This window comes from Budorcas taxicolor, chromosome 11, assembly GCF_023091745.1.
Source record: "Budorcas taxicolor isolate Tak-1 chromosome 11, Takin1.1, whole genome shotgun sequence".
NCBI classification, from domain to species: domain Eukaryota; kingdom Metazoa; phylum Chordata; class Mammalia; order Artiodactyla; family Bovidae; genus Budorcas; species Budorcas taxicolor.
The window spans coordinates 20143518-20165691 of record NC_068920.1 but is presented as its reverse complement, the minus strand read 5'-3'; the positions used below and the strand labels follow the sequence as shown (position 1 = coordinate 20165691).

General features: G+C 42.2%; 1 protein-coding gene across 6 annotated transcripts in view; it reads left to right on the top strand.

The window, feature by feature from the left end:
* Window positions 1-22174, top strand: part of ATXN1 (ataxin 1) — a 415285-nt gene that overhangs the window by 96605 nt on the left and 296506 nt on the right. For 5 of the 6 annotated variants that reach the window (XM_052647876.1, XM_052647877.1, XM_052647879.1 and 2 more), the window contains one exon: window positions 13950-14075. The gene's annotated coding sequence lies outside the window, so the exon portion shown is untranslated. The remainder of the gene's footprint in view (window positions 1-13949; window positions 14076-22174) is intronic. The other variant, XM_052647880.1, reaches the window with a different exon arrangement.

The following is a 22174-nucleotide window of genomic DNA, read 5'->3' as shown; positions in this document are numbered from 1 at the left end:
GAAATTAATTTCCCCAAGGCCATGACCCATCGTATCAAGTACTTTACACTCCAGATGAGCCCCTGGCAGACTCTCTTTCTAAAGCACTTATTCAGTACATTTGTTGGTGGAATGACTACAATTTAGACAATTATGGCACCATCTTACAACTTCTCAGATATTGTCTCTCACTTGTTTGGAAATTGAAAATGTTGCAATGACTTTTGTAAAAACAATTTGAGAATAGTTATTTACTTAGCTTTTTATGTTAATGATGTCACAATATCAAAAATTAGCTAGAGTAAATCTACTTTAACGAGGATGGTTTGTTATCTAGATGACATGTTCCACATGTAACATCCAAATGAACTATAACACTGAGTTGTTGGCAAGTGGTTGTGGTGAGCAGAAGCAGTCATTATACATTACTTGGTAAAATTCATATTCATATCTTGTCAGTTTATAGTGAGCCAGAGATTGAAAATAACAGTTGTTTCTGTTTTAGTAACTGCTTTTAAAAAATATCTCAAATCTTTTTATTTTCTTTAGTTTGACTGCTAGTAGTGTTTTTAATATGTGACCTTTCAAGAAGTAATGAAATGCATCAATGCAGCTTGGCAATGCATAACAGAGCATGCTTCTAGGATTATTTTTAATGATTAAAAGTCAAATTGAACTTAAAAAAAAAAGACCTAAAATACAGATGAGCCAAGTAAACCCAGAAAGAAATCTATGAATGAAATGTGGGTTCCTGGCCCTTTGTGTGTTATCTAAGTCTATTTTCTCCAGATTTGTTCTTTCTTGCTCATTCGCCACAAAAGGGGAAAGGTGATGGGGATCTCAGAATATGTTTTATTGTTTTGTTTTGTTTTTTTCTTTTTGTTTTTGGTCCTAGGTCCCTCTGAGTTTGTCCCATTGGTGTATTTTTTGCATTGTCCTTTCTCTTCCCTGGTGGTTTAAAGAATGTACTGTAGTTGTCCGTGGTTTTTGGTTGGGGAGGTGCAGCCGTCAGACCTGAGTTTTCTAGAGGCAGCTTCGATGCTGATCTGGGAAGGTGAATGGTGGAACGTGAGAGTGGCTGGAAATCTCGACGGGAGAGTGGGAGAGCTGGGTGAGAGCAGAGGCGGCAAGGCTGCAGGGATGGAAAGGGAAGAATTCAGGTAGTGTAACCAGGAAGTAGAACAGTTAGAATTTGGTACAGCTCCTGAGAGTAATATGAGGGAAGGTGGAGGTGTGGATGCTGGTTGTTCCCAGTTTGGGCAACTCAGTGATGTCAGGGACCAGAAGTAGCTGAGTGAATCTGTAGACATGATGGGCCCCCAGACTGTCAGCTGTCACCCAGCATTGCTTGCCTTCTCTCCTTCATAACCCTTTAGCTTACCCCTTCTGGATTGGAAACCATGGCTAATGGCACTTTCATCTTCCGTTGGGTGGCCTTGGGTGTCAGTTGCTTAGAAGTGACATCAGGGGCGTGTGGGCTCCACTGATATAAATATAGAGGCGAAAGAGACGTATTAGTCTAGAGCTGTCCCAGTGCCTAATATGAAAGGCAGGATGAAAGTGTTTGCTAAACTAAAATTACTCACTTCAGATTTCAAGAGCTATGGGAGAAGTTTAGTATTTATCGGCTAGGAACATCAGCCCCTCACTTAGTAATGCCTGATTCAGAGAACTTTCTTTTGTGGTACAGCATACTAAGGAGCTTCTACCAAGATAGAAAAAGAGAACAGTGCTTCCTAAACTATAATTACTTCAACGTTGCCATAAGTAAATATTTTAAATATACAAAAATGGCAACATCAGGAAATATGAGTAAGAAGTCAAGCTGTGACACACCCTCTTGCCCCCACCTTTGTGGTTGTTGAAAATTTCCACCAAGAATGATATATGCAAAGAAGGTTAAGGTCAGGCTGTGAAGTTTCACAGCAAAGCCAGCATTTTCATGGCCTTTCATTTTACAAAATTAAAATCCAATGATGTACCTTACAAATGGGAGTCCAGTATTTAAGTTAGGTAAGCTGTCATCGTAATTAGATACGAGCCTTTACAGTGGCTTTCCTTTCTTAACCTCTGTACAGAAGTTTGGTATGGCAACAAAGCAAAACAAAACAGAACAAGACACAGTTCTGCTCCCAACTGTGTTGCTTGCAAATACACAGACCTTGAATTTACTTGGTTTCTCTGAGAGAAAGAGGCATTTGGGAGGAGAAGGAAAAAATCTCATGAGTTGGACACAGTATTGAAAGACTTTTGTTACTATTACTTGATATGATTGTGTCATTTTATACAAAGTGTGTAGCAGGATGCTAAGAGGATGAACTGGATTCTTCTGTATCTTGTTGTCCTTGACCCACGGACTTCTAAATATTACTGAACTTCCTAAGTGGCACAGTGGTAAAGAATCTGCCTGCCAGTGCAGAAGTCACAGAAGACATGGGTTCAGTCCCTGGTTGGGGAAGATCCCCTAGAGAAAGGAATTGCAATGCACTTCAGTATTCTTGCATGGAGAATCCCATGAACAGTGGAGCCTGGTGGGCTACAGTCTGCGGGGTCGCAGAGTTGAACACGACTGAGCAGGCACGAACTGTAGTAATCTGTATCCTTTCTCTGGCAGTTATTCCCCAAATCATGAAACACTCTCATCACTTTCCTGCTGCAAAGTGAAGAGGTGCTCAGTGAGTTGGATATTTTAGCATTCATTGAAAAGCTCCATGGCAGATTGTGGCATTCATATTGGAAACAGAGACATATAGAACATTTCAGAGGGGTGTGGGGACTGCCAGATATGGGTGTCATTAAGAATGGCTGGGCATTGAGAAAGGTCAACACAACTGATCCATGGATTCTAAATTGTACTCCAAATCCATCTTTCTTTTTTTTTTTTTTTGCCACGAGTTAGTATACATTATCTTTCTTTCTTCTAAAATCACTTCACATTAGGATGGAATCTCACAGACAAGCTGTCATGGAGCTCCTCAGTGAATATCATAGACTGTTCTATAGACTAATTACTCTCTTTCAAAATACCTAAAACTTCCGGTTGAGTGTACTGCTAATTTTGTTTAATCTTGGGACTGAAGGGAAAGATGTTTAAAAATAAAATTGTCATAAAAATACGTTCCTGTGTTCTTCACTGTTCATCCAAGTGAGGAGAAATAGGAGCAAACATGATATTTTGTATTCTGCACTGTGGGAAGTGTTGTGAGAGATTCTCCAGAAAGTCTCAGGAATGCTCACCATCTACTAATAGTTGTCAAAGACGTTGCTGTGGTTCAGTTGCTCAGTCGTGTCTGACTCTGCACCATTCCGTGGACTGCAGCATGCCAGGCGCTTCTCTCCTCCACCGTCTCATGGAGTTTGCTCAGGTTCATGTCCGTTGAGTTGGCTGATGCTGTCTAACCATCTCATTCTCTGCTGTCCTCTTCTCCTTTTGCCTTCAGTCTTTCCCAGCATCAAGGTCTTTCCTAGTTAGTCGGCTCTTCATATCAAGTGGTCAAAGTATTGGAGCTTCAGCAATGAATATTTAAGGTTGATTTCTTTTAAGACTGACTAGTTTGATCTCCCTGCAGTCCAAGGGACTCTCAAGAGTCTCCTCTAGCACCACAGTTTGAAACCATCAATTCTTCAGCACTCAGCTTTCTTTATGGTCCAACTCGTACATCCATACATGACTACTCGAAAAACTACAGCTTTGACTATATGGACCTTTGTCAGCAAAGTGTTATCTCTACTTTTTAATACACTGTCTAGGTTTATCATAGCTTTTCTTCCAAGGAGCAAGTGTCTGCTAAGTTCATGGTTTCAGTCATTGTCCACAGTGATTTTGGAGCCCAATAAAATAAAATCTGTCACTGTTTCCTCTTTTTCCCCTTATATTTCCCATAAAGTGATGGGACCAGATGCCATGATCTTTGTCTTCGGAATGTTGAGTCTTAAGCCAGCTTTTTCACTCTCCTCTTTCACTTTCATCAAGAGGCTCTTTAGTTCCTCTTAACCTTCTGCCATAAGGGTGATATCTGCATATCTGAGGTTATTGCTATTTCTCCTCACAATCTTGATTCTAGCTTTTGATTCATCCAGCCTGGCATTTCACATGATGTACTCTGCATATAAGTTAAATAAGCAGGGTGACAATATACAGCCTTGACATACTCCTTTCCCGATTTTAAACAAGTCCATTGTTCCATGTCCAGTTCTAACTGTTGCGTCTTGACTTGCATACAGGTTTCTCAGGAGGCAGGTAAGGTGGTCTGGTATACCCATCTCTTTAGGAGTTCTCCACAGTTTGTTGTGATCCACACAGTCAGAACTTCTAAATGTCAAAGAAAGAGACTCACACAAATGGAGCCATGTCACCCACCATCGGGCAGTACACAGGAGGTCCATACTGATGGGGGTCCCTGCCAGAGGCACTTTGAAAAAAGGAAGAGCTGGACTAATTCTGGAAGTGGAGATGTCTTGAGCTGGGCATTGGAAAATTATTAGGACTGATCTAGAAAGTTGGTATTCAGTATGTTTTGCTTCTGAATTAGCAGAAGAAAGGGCATTGATGTGCAAGAAATAATGGGCAGAGGTTATAGTGACCTTAGGGAACTAAGGGTTTAGAAAGCATTTGAAGAGAATAGTCCCATCTCCCTCACCTTACTGGGGTGCCTTAGAGATGACGGGCATTTCACTGCCCTGTTTAATACATTTTAATTCCAGAGGAATGGAGAGGGAATAGAGCCGAGGGCACCTTGGGTCTTGCTCCCAGAACATCGTTATGTTTGCCCTGTGCTCCAGCCTCATGACCTTTTAGGCATCAAAAGATTGGACTTCACAGCACCCTGCTTATCTGGCTTTTGAGTGAGACTTCATTTTCCATGGGGTGACCCTTCTGCTTTGGGAGGCAAAAGAATCTTCCTGTTTTGTACATTTATTTGGGTGGCCTCTGAGCCAATTCATTGAGCACCTCTTCACTTTGCAGCGGGAAAGTGATGAAAGTATTTCATGATTTGGGGGATAACTGCCAGCAAAAGAATCTGGATTACTGAAGTTTGTGCATGTGTGCTCCGTCAGGTCTGACTTTTTGCGACCCCGTGGAGCCACTGGACTCCTCTGGGGGATTTTCCAGGCAAGTATATTGGAGTAGGTTGCCATTCCCTCCTTTAGGGGATCTTCCCGACGCAGGGAATGAACCCAAGTCTCCTGTATTGCAGGCAGATTCTTTACTGCTGAGCCACCTGAGAAGTTCAGCAAATGATTAATTGGAAATGAGGCAGCATAGTGAGGACTGGAGAGACCCTTCGGTGTCAGACAGATACAGATAGAGGTTAAAGTCCTGAATCTGTCTCTCAGTTATTTAGCCCTTTGAAGATGTTATTTAGCCCCATTCAACTTCATTTCTTCATTTATTAGAAATAGGAAAAGGGAATATATGTATACACATAGCTGATTCTCAGTGCTGCACAGCGGAAACTAACACAGCATTGTAAAGCAATTATACGCCGATTTAAAAACAACAACAACAACAAAATAATAGGAAAGTGTCAGCCACTTAGGATGGTTGTCAGGCTTAAAGAGATAATTTCAAAGTTTAATACTGAAATATTAGCTATTATTACATGTGTACATTGACACCCAAAGGTAACCAGTGTTGTTTAGTAGTTCTTTTTAGTTCTTAAAGAGGTAATGGTTTATAACTGCATAGTGCTAAGCTAAGTGTTAGTTGCTCAGTCGTGTCCAACTCTTTGCGACCCCATGGACTGTAGCCCACCAGGCCTCTCTATCCTTGGAATTCTCCAGGCAAGAATACTGGAGTGGGTTGCTAGTCCCTGATAACGATATAGTTACTTCATTAACTGATTTCATGAAATAGGCCTTTCTGAGTCTCTTTCAGGGTACTTAAAAAGTTGATTGCTGTTGGTTAAAACAAATCCGTCCTAGATTATTAAGGCCTAGGTTGGAAGAAAGTGTGTGCTGAAAGATTCTAAAGTTGTGCCGAAAGATTCTAAAGTGTACACTTTTCCCAGATTCCTACCTGGGAGAATCCAAATAACCAAATGTTTTCTTCATGGTCAATCCTGTCCAACTGACCCGTCACGGTTTATGCCATGGCTGTGGATCGACAGACCTTGTTTAGGGTCACAGAATCGTAGGATAGGAAGGAAACAAGGTCCTGTGCTTTGCTTCTGGGAGGGATCTTCAGAACTTAGTCTCCTTAGTCAGCAGTTCTTGCTTTGAGAAGCTCCAAGACCTCTTTGGGTGGGTGAGAGAGGTCTGTAGGGTCAGAACTATTTTTATAATAGCACTGGGTATCCACTCCTGCTCTCTCACAGGTGTTTTTCAGAGCTGCCTGATGTATGATGATGTTGTATAGTGAACACTGCTCGAAAGTCTGTGTAAGTCAGTGAGCTAATTTTATTTTCCAGTGACCAGTGCATGGGGTTTCCCAGGTGGTGCTAGTGGTAAAGAATCTGCCTGTCAGTGCAGGAGATGCAAGAGACACAGGTTCGATCCCAGAGTCGGGAAGACTGCCTGGAGTAGGAAATGGCAACCGACTCCAGTGTTCTTGCCTGGGAAATTCCATGGACAGAGGAGCCTGGTGGGCTACAGTCCAGGGGGTCGCAAAGAATTGGACACGACTGAGCGATCAAGCAGGCACACGTGCACAACCGGTGCATGATGTTATAAAACCACACGTGGAAAAGGATCCATCCAAAGTGCAAGACAAACCAATGGATCTTAATGGAACTGAGTACAAGGAGTTCACTGGTAAGTTTCAGATTCTACTTTGCTACCACCCTTTAAGAAACTAGCCCTTGTTGAGTTTTGGTGTAACACTAAAGTAGCTTTTCACCAGTAGCTGAAAATGAAGGCTAGATTTTCTCCCTCTGTTTCAACCAAACAGCCTATCACAGCAACTTGAATTCAGAGACACTTTTGAGAATTTAACTGTTTTCGGTGAACCCAGACATGAAAGAGATTTCTGGAGCTGAAAATCAGTCTCACTCTTCTCACTAACTTTTTTGTTTTGAAAAAATACGGTTATTTTGCTGTTTTAGGTAAGATGTAGTGGGTACCTTGTTACTTAAGCTAAATGCATTAATGCAGATTTTAAAATTCAGTTTTCATTTTTAATATGAATGTCATTAAAGGTAATCTATGTCATTAACAGTGCTTTGGGGTCCTCAGTATATTTTATGAGTGTAGAGAGGACTTGAGACCAAAATCTTTGAGAACCCCTGGCCTCGTGTATTGTTTACCAGGGCTGTATTCCTGTCATGCATGTAGACTGGTTGCCTATTTGAAAAAGTATTCTGTGGCCAATATATTTTGGACCAAGATGCATGCTTTGTCCCCTCTTAGAGCTTTATCATACATATTGATACACCAAAGTCCCTAAAGTGTGTTTCCCAAATTTTTTGCAATCTTTTTTTTCTTTTTTCTTTTTAGGATAACAGAATGTCCCACAATGAACTCTTATCAGCTCATTAGACCACACTGACTAATTATCATATAGGTTGCCCTCTCCCCATTTTTCAAAAATAAAAAGGAGTTTTTCTCAGGTACTTTCCTTAAAACTCATGCTTTATTTAGAGGAAGGCCCGAGGAAATTCACCACCTTATCTCCTTGCCTCTCTTTTTAAAATGAAAACTACTCATACTTCCTTGTATTAAACTATTTTGCTTATCATCTTTGAAGCTGTTTGGATCTTCTGTTTCCAAACTCATATGTTTTGAAACTGTTTTAAACACTTCTTTGTGTTAATTGGTAGCATCTGTTCCCTGTGTCCTAAGACAAAGTAATCTCCCCACACAAATTGTCCAAACTGCAGATCAAGTCCCAGCAGCCTAGCAGTGAAGCTGTTACTACTGTTTGGTATTTTTAAATGGCAAAAGATACCTTTGGTGATGTGTCTCATGCCCCTTTATAAAACACAGGCGCTTTTTGTGACAGATTTGTAAATGGCAATGGGTTTTGTTGTATTTCTTTTTTATGACACTTTCTTTCCAGCTCTTTGGCTCCCATTGGTGGTGGGCACAATCCTAAGAGTTTTAACAAAAGAAAGCATTCCACAGTGTGGATGAGGGGACACGCTACTGGCTGCAAGTACATGGGTGTTTTCCTCCTGGAAAATAAGAGTGATGGATTAGCCCGCAGCAGCCCTTTGCGGCAACAGTGACATTCTAAATTTGTGTTGAGGCAAACGTTCAGAGGTCACTTCTTTCTGTTACTGTATTTCACATGTCTGTGTCAGGGAAAGAATGGGAACGTCTTAATGTGTTACAAAATTAAAGGAACAACAGCCTTTGGATTTTATACAGTTCAAGAGCTATCGTTTTTAATATTCTGGTCTTGCCAGTTCCTACTTAAAAACTTAATATTGTTGGCATCCGTAGTGACTTGATGTTGCCAACTCAAAATTGATTTTCCCTTATTATTTAAGAAATTCAAGCAGAATTTACTATGACTACCTTATTCAGTATCTTGTTCTTTTCCTTACCACTTTAGTAGTTTGAGAGAGAATTCCTTACATGTTCAAAGGGACCACATTCTGTCTATAGGAATATTTTAGAGTGTTAGGAAACTGTACTGGAAATTCTTTGATAGTTAAATGAGCTGGTTAACCAGATGGAAATTAACCAGACTAAGGTTACTGTTCAGACAGCAAGAGGCTGCTTTTATCTCTTCTTCTGGTGGCTCAGATGGTAAAGCATCTGCAAAGTGGGAGACCTGGGTTCAGTCCCCAGGTTGGGAAGATCCCCTGGCAGAGGGCACGGCAACCCACTCCAGTATTCTTGCCTGGAGAATCCCCACGGACAGAGGAGCCTGTAGGCTACAGTCCATGGGGTTGCAAAGAGTCGGACATGACTAAGTGACTAAGCGCAACGTAGTTGGGATAGCAAAGACTGAACAATTATAAGGCTATGTGGCAGCTGAAGAAATCTGCTGAAAATGCATATGGACCATTGCTTGTATGAACTATGTGATGTTAGCACTTTTTGCAGTAGAAAGTAAAATTTCAGGTTTGTACATTCATTGCAGAATAGGTTATTCTAGAGGAGTCTTGACATGTGGTCATTAAGAGCTGAAGCTCTGGAGTCAGATGACCTGGGCTTGATTCTTGCCCAATCACATATGTGTGATGTTGGGCAAGTGATATAGCTTCTCTGTGACTCAGTGTCTCCAACTGTAATAAGTCATGTAAAATTTCAAGACAGTGCCTTGCGCATCATAACTGTATTAGTTATCTATTTCTGTGTAACAAATTACCCTAAAACTTGGTGGCTTAAAGTAGCAAAAACTTTCTATCTCACAATTCCATGAGTAAGAATCAGGGCACACCTTAGATGGGTGTCTCTGGCTCAAGGGCTCTCCTAAGGTTACAGTCAAGCCATTAGCCCAGGCTAACGTGAAGGATCAGCTACAGTCTCATCTGAAGGGTGGAGGCAGGCTGTGTGTGCCTGGGATCTGCTTCCAAGTTTACCCACACAGATGCCAGCAGGCCACGTGGGCCCCTGCACAGGATGGCTTCAACAGTCTGGCAGTTGGCTTCCCCCAGATTAAGTAATCCAGGAGAGAATGCAAGAGGGTACCCAAGATGGAAGCCACAGTCTTGTAGCCTCAGCTTGGAAGTGACATTCCTTTAGCTCTGCCCCACTCTGTTTGCTGGAGTCTCTCACTATAGTCCACACTCAGGGGAGAGGATTATAATAAGGACATGAATACCAAGGGGTAGGGTAGCTGGGCACCATCTTCTAGGACGCTGCCTGTAACAGTAACTCATGCTTTCACGTGTATCTTCTATCCTATCTACATGTCAGTGAATTCCAAACACTCACATCCAGCTGTCTGCCTGATAGCTCACTAGAAGTCTAATAGGCATCTTAAGCTTAACACGGAAAAGTGGCCCTTCCTGACACCCACCATTTCCAGTTTTTTCCATCTTGGTGAATGGCAACTCTGTTGTTAGAGATGACTGGGTCAAAAATTTGCAAAGATCTTTACTCTTTTCTTTCTCTTCTACCACTTGTCGCCTTGACCTTCACCGTGTGTCCAGAATCTCACCAGTTCTCACAGCCTCCTCTTCCAGTGTCATCACCTCGGTCCACGTATCGAGCATCTCACCTGAACTTTTGCGGTTGCCTAAGCGGACTCTGTGTTTTCAGCTTTGCCTCCTTAGAATCTGTTCTTCAGACAACAGATAGAAAGATCCCTTAAAACATAAGGCAGATCATTATCCTGCTCATTTCAAAATTCTCTAGTGTCTTACTATTTTAAGGTAAAAAGCCAAAGTCTTAACAGTGGCCTCCTAGGCCTTTTGTGATTGTAACATTATTCTTTTTGTGTGTTACTGCATAAAATGTTGTCAGGATGCATAATAAATACTATATTAATCTATTTCTGGGTAAACACATCTTAATATGTTTATGTTATCTAGAATTTATTTTTTACCCTCTTTTCTCTTTTATTTTTTAAAAATTATTTATTTTAATTGGAGGGTAATTGCTTGACAATATTGTGATGATTTTTGCCATACATCAACATGAATCTGCCACAGATATACATGGATCCCCCCATCCTGAACCTCCCTCCCATCTCCCTTCCCACGCCATCTCTCAGGTTGTCTCAGAGCACTGGCGTTGAGTGTCCTGCCTCAAACATCGAACTTGCACTGGTCATCTATTTTACGTATGGTAATATACATGTTTCAATGCTATTCTCTCAAATCGTCCCACCCTCGTCTTCTCCCACTGAGTCCAAACGTCTGTTCTTTACATCTGTGTTTCCTTTGCCGCCCTGCATGTAGGATTGTCGTTACCGTCTTTCTATTTTGTGAATGATGTAAGGGAGTGATCTGACTCTTCTCAAATGGAAAGCTAATCTCCCCAGCGCTATTGATAGACAAGAACACTCGTTCCCCACCAAGGGGTTATTCCACCATGAACCCATTACTCACCTTCTATGCAATCTGTGTCTCATTGTTGGAATTTAGGATTAAAATGAATATTAATGGATCATATAAGATAAAATTGTGTTTGTGGAAATTTAATTTGATATGGTATACTCAATTGCATATAAAAACAACTTGAATTATCACTAGGAATTCATTATGAAGAGCCCTTACTTAGTTCCCTTTATTTGATAGATAAGGAACTAATTCTGCAAGGAGATTTTGACTTAAATTTAAAAATAGACTAAGCTGCAAAACTCAGACCAAAAAAAAAAAAAAAAAAAAACCGAAAACCTCATGGCTTTTAGACCACTGCTTTTGAGTTATGTTGATATGCTATACTTTGTTGCTGCTGCTTATAACTGTTCAGAAAATTATCACAAAATGCTTATCAAATTTTAAAACCCTGCAAGGATATCATCTAGAGTGAAATCCCTGTTTCTGTAGCTAACTTTCAGTGCTCAGGCATATCAATGATTGCTCTAGGCCTCTGGTGTTCCTTTCGTCTTTCTGGACTTTTGGTCTTATCTCTATTTATAATTTCAACCGGCAAGCAAGAATGGGCAGGCAAAGGAGATTAAACTCAAGCCAGTTTGTTTTGTGGGTGATTAGCAGCACAGTATTCCTGCCTGGAGAATCCCAGGGACAAAGGAGCCTGGTGGACTGCTGTCTATGGGGTTGCACAGAGTCGGACACAACTGAAGCGACTTAGCAGCAGCAGCAGCACTGCTGAAAAGTTTTGCTGAAGGAGGAAAGTATATTACAATTCTTGCTTAAAAGGAGGTGTATAGAATTTTCAGTGGTTTCTTTTGACATAAATGGTTTCATGCTTGTTGCACTATGTGTAATTGAGGGTCAGCTATAAAACACAAAATGAATCACTTCCAAGTTCTTCACATCTACAGAGATAAGAATGGAAAATCTTGTCACTCAGATGAGTCCTTTTTTCTTTTCTCTCCTCTGCAAATAAACCTTACTCCTCTGAACACCTGGTTTTCGAAGCCAGAGATTAGCCCTGAGCTAATAATGGAGACATATCTCCTCTCCCAGATCACTTGGCTCTGCTTGGTGACAAGAATATAATCCAGAAATGAATTTCTTTATGCAAAAATAAAACAAAAAGAGAAAGAATACCATGAGAAAGTATTGTGCTTCTGGTAAATTTTTCAAACCAACACATTACATTGTATTCAGTGACATTATTATGCCCATTAAGAGTCAGAGGGCATGAGTGATTAAACCCAGAGTCTAGTCAAGGCACAAATTAACTTGCTGTGTGACTTTAAGAGGCTCTTCACCCTCTCTGGGCCAGCAGCTTTATTTGCAGAAGAATCTTGGGCTAGATGACAAAGACACTTCTAGTTCTAAAATACCAGTACATAAAGCTGGTAACAAGAGAATTGCAGCAGTTTATTTTTAGTAAAAGAAGATTGATACCAGCCAGTAACTCTCAGTGGGCTTGCTTAAATTCTCCTCTCTTCCAAATTCTGTTTTTACCAAAACGGTAAACTGAAGCCAGTTTGTCATGCTTTGAACTTCCTGGCTCATGTTGATTTGTATCAATATGTTACTGTTACACATTTGAGTGGGAGCTGAGTTACATTTCATGAAAACTGCTCAGAAAACTAATAAAATCGTTACAACCTCACTTTCAGTGAGTATTGATAGCATCAAGAAAAATAAAAGAGGCTTGGCCATTTTCAGGCATTTGCTCTTCCAGCTAGACTGAAAATATAATGGCCTTGCACTCAACTCGCTTGTTTAAACATTAACCAAAGTGGCTTTCTCCTCCTCCTCAAAATGTTGAAGTGCCAACATGAATTTAACCAGCAGTCCACACCCCCCACCCAAGTCCTCTTAAAAAAACATTGAGTATTCTGTAAAGTAATAGCTTCAGAAGGCTTTCAAGGAATTGATTATTCACACAGCTGCCTCTTGAGGTGCAGAAAGTATATGCTGTCTCTTACAACTGGGTCAGGGCATGGTGAGCTCCTTGATTCAGGGCCTTTGGAGATTCATAGAGGGTTTCCAGTTACAAGTGGGGTGCAGTCACCATCGTTAGAGAATGGGGTGACAGCCTTCCAGTGGGCTTTCAGAATAGATGCGGAAGAGCTCAGAAAAGACTCAGAAAAGGCTCAGAAAGGGTGCAGACATCTTTTGAGGATCGTTTCCAGGCTCTCAAATGGCCATTGTCGAAGAACAAACAGTGGGGGGGGGAGTGGTTTGACTAAGCATCTGAAGAAGCTCGAACAGCACCCTGTGACCAGTGAGCCTTGGAAGCTCACAGCCCAGTGGAGAACTTTTCAGAGCGACTTGTCACACACAGTTCTAATGTGTGGGCTTTATCAGCTGCTCTGAGTGGGGGTTAAGAGGCATGCATATTTTACCCACTCATTATATATTCAGTGTGTGAAGTAAATGCCGCTTTCCAGCTTGGGTGGAGAAGGTTATTTATCAAGATAGACCAAGTCAGAACGAAAGCCCATCAGTTACCTGTTTGGAGCGCAAAATGGAAAATGTCCTCTCTCTCACACTTTGCCATTTCTGTTCAATCCTAGTAATCCTTCGTCGAAAACTACTAATATTAGCTCCTTCAATTTGAGTCTTTCATGGGCAGAATCAGATGAATTTTAATTCAAAACATAACTTTCTCCACTTTCTGCCCTCGAGAACTGCACGTCAGTATCTCTGTTTCAACATCACGAATTCTTCTTTAATTTCTTGTTTCAGTTAGTAAACTTGAAATCTTGCAAGCACATTACCAGCGGTAAGTGTCCTAAGATGCAGCACCTATCTAATAGGGGCTTTGTTATCTTTTTTTTCTCCCCCCCCACCCTCCCCATCACTGGCATTTCAAAGTACCATATGGAGATCAGTTGTGTGATAGATTCGTCCTGGTAATTAACATGCTTGTTTGAGGTTATAAAATATACATCTGAGAAAGCCCAGGGATTTCCCCCAAATATCAACGAACTGCTTGAAGTGGCATTTATTTTTCATTCTGACTTGGTGTTGTGTTTTGTTTTACTGCAGCAGTCTGGAGCAAAATGAAAGAGCTGATGTCGAGGCCTCCCAAGTAGTGCGGCTACAGACCATGAGCAAGAGAGAAGGAGGAGAGCTCAGCCTGCACGAACGATCCTGGAACGCAGGTGGTCTTGGGTAAGTCGGCTTGGCATCCATCAGCTGTAAATTTCATCCATCATCGTTGGTTTGGTGTCCCAGGACATCTTTTTCAAGTTCTCTACAACCCAAGCAACAGGATGTTGAGGAAATGTTGATCAAGTGCCGGAGAGCCGAAAGAACAATGAAAGTGACTTAGCGCGTTCATTTCTGAAATTTGCAGAAGAGTAGGATTTGACCGGAATGCACTGGCGGTTAGGAAAGACCAGAAAGAACCGAACTAAACACATAGGCAACAGACTTCATATTCCGTGTATTGCATTTCAGTGGAGAGAATATTGGGTTAATGACAGGCGAGACGGTGGATTTAGTCTAGTGGCACATTTGTTATCCTTTAAGTGACGTATTGGGATGAGCAAGGTGAGAGGCACTGCGAGTTTCCAGAGCCTATTCAACAGGATCTATTGTGAACCTTTTTAAAAAATATGTATTTATTTGGCTCCACTGGGTCTTAGTTGTGGCACGTGGGGTCCTTGTTGTGTCTTGCAGGATCTTGGGTTGGTTCAGTAGCTGTAGCACATGGACTTAGTTGCTCTAGCGGCATGTGGGATCTTAGTCCTCTCACCAGGGATCAAGTCTGAATCCCCTGCATGCAAGGTGGATTCTTAACCACTGAGCCCCCAGGGAAGTCCCTATTGTGAACCTTTTAACTAAACATGGTGTCCTGGAATGAGTCTTGGTTTGGGAGCGGGCGGTGGGGGGGCGTGGAATGCAAATGTGCCAAGTTATAAGTAAATAATAAATTCCAAACTCAACACCAAAATAATGTGGACTTCCAAGGAAGGTTTATCAGCCTGCTTCAATGTATTTCTTGGAAACAAAGGCCTCAGATGGAAGCCCAGTTCTGCTCACATATCTTGGTGACCTCGGACAACTTATCCACCCTCCTGGAATGAGTCACCTGTAAAAACACCACCGTCTTGAGGGTGTCCAGGGTGGCTTGCAAATGTGAAATTCCACAGTTCACTCTAGTGAAGTTAATGAAATACTTATACCTTTTGACTCTTGCTTCTCTGAATTTATGGGTGCCCTTGGCAAGTCATCATTGGCAGGGGGCTCACTGGACCAGCCGCTGTGAAGAAAAGGGTGCAGGCACCTGGGGTTGCTCCTTCCTTCTGTTTGGTGACACAGCCCTTTGGACAAGCAGGCTTTGCAATGTCTGGCTCATAATTTATTCCCTTGCATCATTAAAGAAAACATGGCGTAGTGCTCTATGACTATAACATTAGAATAAACGAGATAGGTTGCTTTTGAATTCTTATCCTCTAGTTTTCTCTTGGGGATCTAACTTCTTTCTCTGTGCTCGCTGTCACTGTGTCATGGGTTTTCTGCCAGCCCTTTAACCCCGCAGAGCCCCAAACTTTGTTTCATGTTGAATGGAATTTATGATTTCTCTTTCTTACTCGGTATCCCTTATTCTGAAGCAGAGCTGTGAATGACACGTTAAATGATGTTCACATGTCACTCTTGTTAGCGGCTGGCTGGCTGTCAGCCTCAGAGTGGTGCATTATTTGGGTTTCATAACAGCATTTTTTTTTTCTCTTACAAATGTTAAATTACGAAGTGCAGGAAACCACACAAATGTGGCAGAATGAAAAAATGCAAACACAGTGTTATCTGGAGATGCCAGTTTTATGATTTTCCTGGTGACTGTCTCCTCCCTGCAGTCGACGTACAAAGCCTCTCTACCTGTTCGGTGGTGGCCTTGTAACGCCGTCTTCATCTTCTGTTATGCCTTGTGCTGCTGAACGGAGAGCTTGAGTTAAGATGATTGCATGGGGCTGTCTTTCTTTCAAAGTCCTTCCTGACCACCAAGCCTGGCTCACACTCACAACGTCTGCCCTGAATCCTCAGGACCTAACGACTGGCTTCTCCTTATGAACTCCTGTACCAATGACAGCCTGCATCTTAAAAAAAAAAAAAAAAAAATCCTTGGCTGTGCACCTCTTTGTGGATTGTAGACTTGAGGACAGGAATCGGGTCATAGCCCAGTGGTTCTCAAAGGTGGTCCAAGCCCCAGCACCACCCCCAGCTGGGACGTGTGTGTTAAAGCTGCAGATTTAGCAACACTGGGCTCGATGAGTCACAATTTCTGAGGGTGCTTAGCCCAGGAAACTCCTCGCAGAGAGCTCTTCCGCACTGAGGTGTGCGAGTAACTCTCTGAGGCTACTTCTTCATCCTCCTCTTGGTCTCCTTGCCCGCAGCAGGGGGTCCAGATCCGAGCACATCTTAATGTGCCCAGGAAATACTTCCTTGTTGATCTGAGCAGTGTCAAACCATGAGGGTTACAATCGCTCTTCTATCTCCTGACCTTATCAGGATGTGGAGTCAGCGTATTCTCTGAACCCCTGAGAAACCCCTTTGTGTCTAAATGTGTGAAATGTTCCCCTAGGTCAGCGGCTCCTTTAGAAACCTTCTGGTTATGTCTCTTGCTGTGTTACCATTGACTCTTGACTGTTCCCTGGTGATGGCAGGAACCCTAACCCCACATCTAGCAGAGCAGAAACATTAGCTGTGGGCGCAGGACTCGATGGAGCCGACAGGATGGGAGAAGGATGGGAGGATGGCGCGGTGCTGTGGTGACTTGGATGCTGTCTCCTTGGCTCCCAGAGCCTCCTCTGCTGCCCGTGGCCATTCATTTTAATGCTGTTACTTTCAGCTGTTAGGCTCGCAGGTTGTCCGTTTGGGTGGCAGGAGAGCGGTCCCATTGCTGGAAGGGAAAAAGCTGAGCTGCAGTGGACACACGTCAAAGCCCCCGCAGTGGTGGTGGCAGATTCAGGATCTGACTCTGACATTGACAGATGGCGATGGTGGCGCTTGGCCCTCTCCTTCCCTCTTCCACATGCAGCCCGGCCTTGGATGATCCAGAGGAGATGTAGTGTTTGCTTCTGGTGCATCTCCCGAAGGGCTTTGCTGGAGGATCCACAACCGGCAGAGCACCTGATAGCTAGTTCAAGTCAGAAACTAAACTGAAGAACTCGCAGAAGCCTGGCTGGTCTAGGAGGGAACAAGTAAGGGGAATCAGGAAGTGTATTAGCTGCCGGGATAACCACTACCCCAGGCACCAAACACTTTCTGCAGCCTTTCTTCTGACTCTTGCTTTGTCTCAGTTTTTCTTAGCACAGTTGCGCCAAAGCGAAATTAAGCTTGTGTTAAGAGCACATTGGAGCCTGGCGACAGGAAAGCATCTTCTGCTGGGTCTCCGCCTAACCTCAGAGCTGGGGGTTTGGTAAGCAGAGAGTGGACCAGAGTGGATGGGGCTCTTTCTCAGATTCTCAGCTAAGGGAAGGAAAGAAATGCATGGGTTTCCAAAGTGGTGTTAAGGGCAAAAGAGGCTTTTTAATATGTGCTTCGTGGAGACCTGACTCGATTTTCCTCTTGTGTGACTTCTTCCAGATAAAAGTTACTGATATAAGCATCTTCAAGCCTTTGTTAAAGGCTTTAAGCGATAACCGGGGAGAAAATTAAAGAAATGATAAAGTGTGTGATTTTCACGAAATACCAGGTGCTGGCATTGCTGTTTGGGAAGTCTTTAGCGGTGCCTGGAATATTTCCTTTTAAGTAGCTGTCCACAGTTTGAAAAGAGAAAAAACTGCTTTTAAAAGGAAAAAACTGCTTTTAAAAGAGATCTGTCTAGTTAGAAACTATGTCACTTGTGCTCTTTAGCACAAGGTAGCCTTGAGAATTGCAGGGGTTCCGAATGGCCACCTAGGCCCTGCTTCTGGAAGGCAGATGGAAGAAAAGAGCAAGCTCAGCAGCCTCCTTGAAGACCAGGGTCGGAGAGCTCTCCTAATACATTCTAGTTCAGAGGAGTTAGTTACCTTCAGCGTCCCTGAGCCGCTGGGCGGTAAAGCAGCACCAAGCATGCCTTCGGTGAGATGTGTTACAGCTCGCTCTTCTCCTGATACCATCACGGGCTAATAATTACATCAGCCCTTCAGAGCAGCTGTGTGGTTTGGTCTAACTGTGAGTGAAACCACACCAGTTCAGGAAATGCAGTGAATTGTCTTGTAATAGGCATCATCAAAGCCCATGTTGATTGCCATGGAAGGTACCCTTCCTTGGTAACAGTTTGAGAGCTTTGAAGGGAGGTGTTTGCTCTGCCTCAAAAGAAGTTAGAATTAAACGGCCACGTTTGCACACTGTCGGAGTGAAAACTGAAACTCACCCATGTTGGTTCCTGCACGCGCGCGCCCTTCTGAAGGCTTCACTGCTTCGAGGCATCATTATCAGCTCCGCTCAAATGACTAACATTGTTCCCCTTTCTCCGCAGAGTTTAAGGTCACTGGCTTCTGACTTCCTCCCAGATGGCTCTGATTTGAATATTCCAAAGGTGTCTTCACCTTGAGTCTAAACCTGTACCTGTCACTCTCCTGTCTCCCTTTATGGGTTCCTTGTTTAGAGAAACAAGGTCACCAACCAGCTAGTCACTGAGGCTGGTCACCTCCTCCTCTTCCTGTATGTCATCTCTCGACCACATGCTGTAGTTTTGCTTCTTAAATAGATTACAGACTATCCACTCTTCTTTCCTCACCCCAGTTCTCTTTCAGGCTGTTAGCATCAATTGCCTGGACCAGGGCAGCCACTTCCAAAGCGTATTCTGGCTTTTTTTTTTTTTTTTTTTTTAAGGTTTATTTTACTTTTTAGCTGTGCTGGGTCTTTGTTGCTGTGCATGGACTTTCTCCAGTTGCTGTGAGCAGGGGCCACTCTCTAGTTGCCGTGCATGGACTTCTAATTGCAGTGGCTTTTCTCGTGTTGCAGCACAGGCTCTAGGCACTCAGGCTTCAGTAATTGCAGCCTGTGGACTCACTAGTTGGGGCCTAGTCACTCCATAGCATGTGGGATCTTCCCGGACCAGGGATTAAACCGATGTCCCTTGCTTGGCAAAGCGGATTCTTAACCACTGGACCACCAGGGAGGCCCCCAAAGAGTATTCTTGCCTCCAGTCTTTCCTTTCTGTATTCCATTCATCCTACTATTTTGAGAATTACCTTCTTAAAGAAAAGGATCTAATTGAATTATTCCTGAAAACCCTTGACAGTGTGTGGAAGTACAGAAGGCTGTTTCTAATACAATGTTAAGTGTAAAATTCGTAATTCAAAATTGCGTACACATATTGCTCGCAAAGTCATGATGGGAATGGGTGCCTGCCAGCGAAGACGAGAAGTGAATACAGCAAACAGGAAAGATGTTTGCAGCGTGAGAGTGATCGGTACTTCTTTCTTTAAAAATAGCTCTCTTGGTATTTTTCATAGTAATGAATGAATAGGATGAAATGCAAGGAAAAATTTAAAGCATTTTCATTAGCTTTTTCTTCCCTATGTGATAATGTGAATTTCGTCACATGATATTTGAGACCCCCTAGGAACTTATTATCAGCTTAGTGTTTGAACCTCATCTGCCACCCCTCGCATCTCTCCACACACTTCTTTCTACTCTGAACATACTGTGTATTTTAATAATCATGCCTTTCTTCGCGTTGATTCTTCGGTGTGAGATTCTGTTTCTCTACCCAGTGGACTCTTTCATTGAGGCCAAATAGAAATGTCCCCTTTTCCTGCTCAATGTACTGCAGTTCTTTGTTTACAAAGTTATCTCTGTGGGTGGCTCATGACGGTAGAGACTGGTTTATTTTAAACATTGTATTCCAAGTATTAAGCCCATTCCGCCACATAATTTAGCTCAGTACATATTTATGGAAGGTGAGAAGAAAGGAAAGAATTCATTTATGAATATACAAGTAATCCTTCAGGGGAGATGTAACATTTTTCAGATAAGCTCAGTGCTAATTACCTTGTTATAGAAATGATATAAAGGAAATGTTTTAGTTAAACAGTTTTTACAAAAGTTGTTGGATTCAGCATCAGACCATTTTCACTAAAGAAATAGGGTGGATCTTTGGTATTTGAAAATTCTAACATCAGGGAGGATCATGTCAGCTTCTCAGTAGCCATATATCTGTGAAGTTACTAGAAATTGCTTATTTAAAAAAAAAACTGTATTATGTCATGAAAAATCGTATCAGTCAAATCATAAATCCAAAGAAATAACATATCCAGTGCTGGCAACGTACTATGAATAGGTGGTATTTTTTCCTAAGGGAATTTAAAAAGCCAAGAGTGGATAGCAGGAAAGCATTGATGTAACATTTTCAATTCTGAAAGGCTATTCTGCTCTGGAAATATACTTGTTACTATTTTTTCATTTCTAAGAATTCTATTTGGTTAAAATATCAAAGGAGAAAAAATATCTTGGCTTAAATAGAATGAAAAGTCATCTTCAAAATTAATTTGGCATCCTCAAAATTTCCTTTTCAAATGGGGGAGTAGGATGGTTTTTTTAGTGTCACGTGTTAAAAATGCCACTAAAAACATCATTTTTGGCACTTGTCTGCAGGGAATTCAGAGTGGGATTTGTTGGAGATGAATGTGTGAGGCATGTTACATATCTTTTTAAAGAATATTTTGTCATCAGGGTAAGAATGTTTAATACTGTATATTATTTTATAACATATAATTTTTCCTATTAATGTTTTAGTTGAGTCAGTAAGCTGGGAATAGAGAATTTCAATTTGAGGTTTGCCAGGTTTTTTTTTAAAAAAAAGGAACCAAAATGTTGTTATTAATATTGAATAAGTGATATAGCTGTCTACATAAAAGTCCAAGAGGATCTATAGACAAACTATTAGAATTAATGAGTTCTTCAGTAAAATTGAGGTTTGCCAGTTGTTGGTTTTTTTTTTGCATACTATTCTTACCCAACTTTCAGTTTTCTTGTGTATAAAATTATGCCAAAAGTTGAGCCATCATTAGATGAGCAGATTTTAAGAAATTGGCCAGTCAACAACATTGACTACTGATGAGATGTGTTAAATACCACATCACTTCTCAGCCTTGCATGTGAGTTGATCTTTGCTTGCCACAGTGAAGAACCTTTGCTGAATTTTCTTCTTTTCCTGTCCTGTGCATCATGTTCATGTGAAAGCCAGACCCTTCGGCTCTCTAGAAAGTGTGTTAAGAAATAGACCAGGGCTTAGGTGGATGAATGCACAGTGTTATTCTCTGCTGCACTGTCCACAGGGCTGTGGCCTTGCCTGGTGACTGCTCCAGTTCATTTAGCAGGAAGTACTGACTGTCGAATTGCCCTTTCGTGAGAGCCAGTCCTCGAAAGCATCCTAACTACCTGGTGACAAAAACTCCAACAGGCAATAGACAACTGTAAGTGTCATTACAGCTTCGGATGCTACTCGGGGTAGCAGGTGCTTATCTTGAACTGCCCTCTGCAGACCACGTATGTGGTCTGTGGGCTGGTCCTATGGCTGTAGTTCCCGGAGATAGCTTACTGTTGGTGAGTGCATGCAGAGGAGTCTGCAACCTAGAGTAGCCCAATCAGGAAGTCCTTTCCTGAGCCTTTAAGAATCTTAATGCAGAACAGGACACCTTGATGGATCTAAAGTTTTAAAACCCAGCCCTGAGAGAACTGATTACAGTCCTTAGAGGTTTTTTAAAATAGGACACAATAAATTGCTATAATGCTGTTGGAAAACAATGTCACGCAGTGTAAGAGCATAGGTTATTGAGGCAAACTTCCCAAGTCTGAATACAAATCTGCCCCTAACTAGCCGTGTCATGTTCACCAAGTTACTTAACCTCCTTGGGTCTTGGTTCATCCATCCATGGACTAGGAGAAATTAAGCAGCACCTATCAGTTGTGAGAATGAAATGAAAAGTTAAAGCTGTAACAAAATGTTAGCTGTTATTATCCTGTCGGGCTTCCCCTGTGGCTCAGTGGTGCAGAATCTGCCTGCCAATGCAGGAGATGCGGGTTCGATCCCTGGGTGGGGAAGACCTCCTGGAGAAGGAAATATTAACCCTCTTCAGTATTCTTGCCTGGAGAATTCCATGGACAGAGTGGCCTGGAGGGCTACAGTCCACGGGGTCACAAAGAGTTGGAGATAACTTAGTGACTAAACAACAGTGTTATCATGTTACTGTATTCAGTTGGACTGGTCCTCATTTGGTAATCAAACTTTTCCAACCTTTGCCTTCCTTCAAACTGAGTTTATGAATTTACAGTCA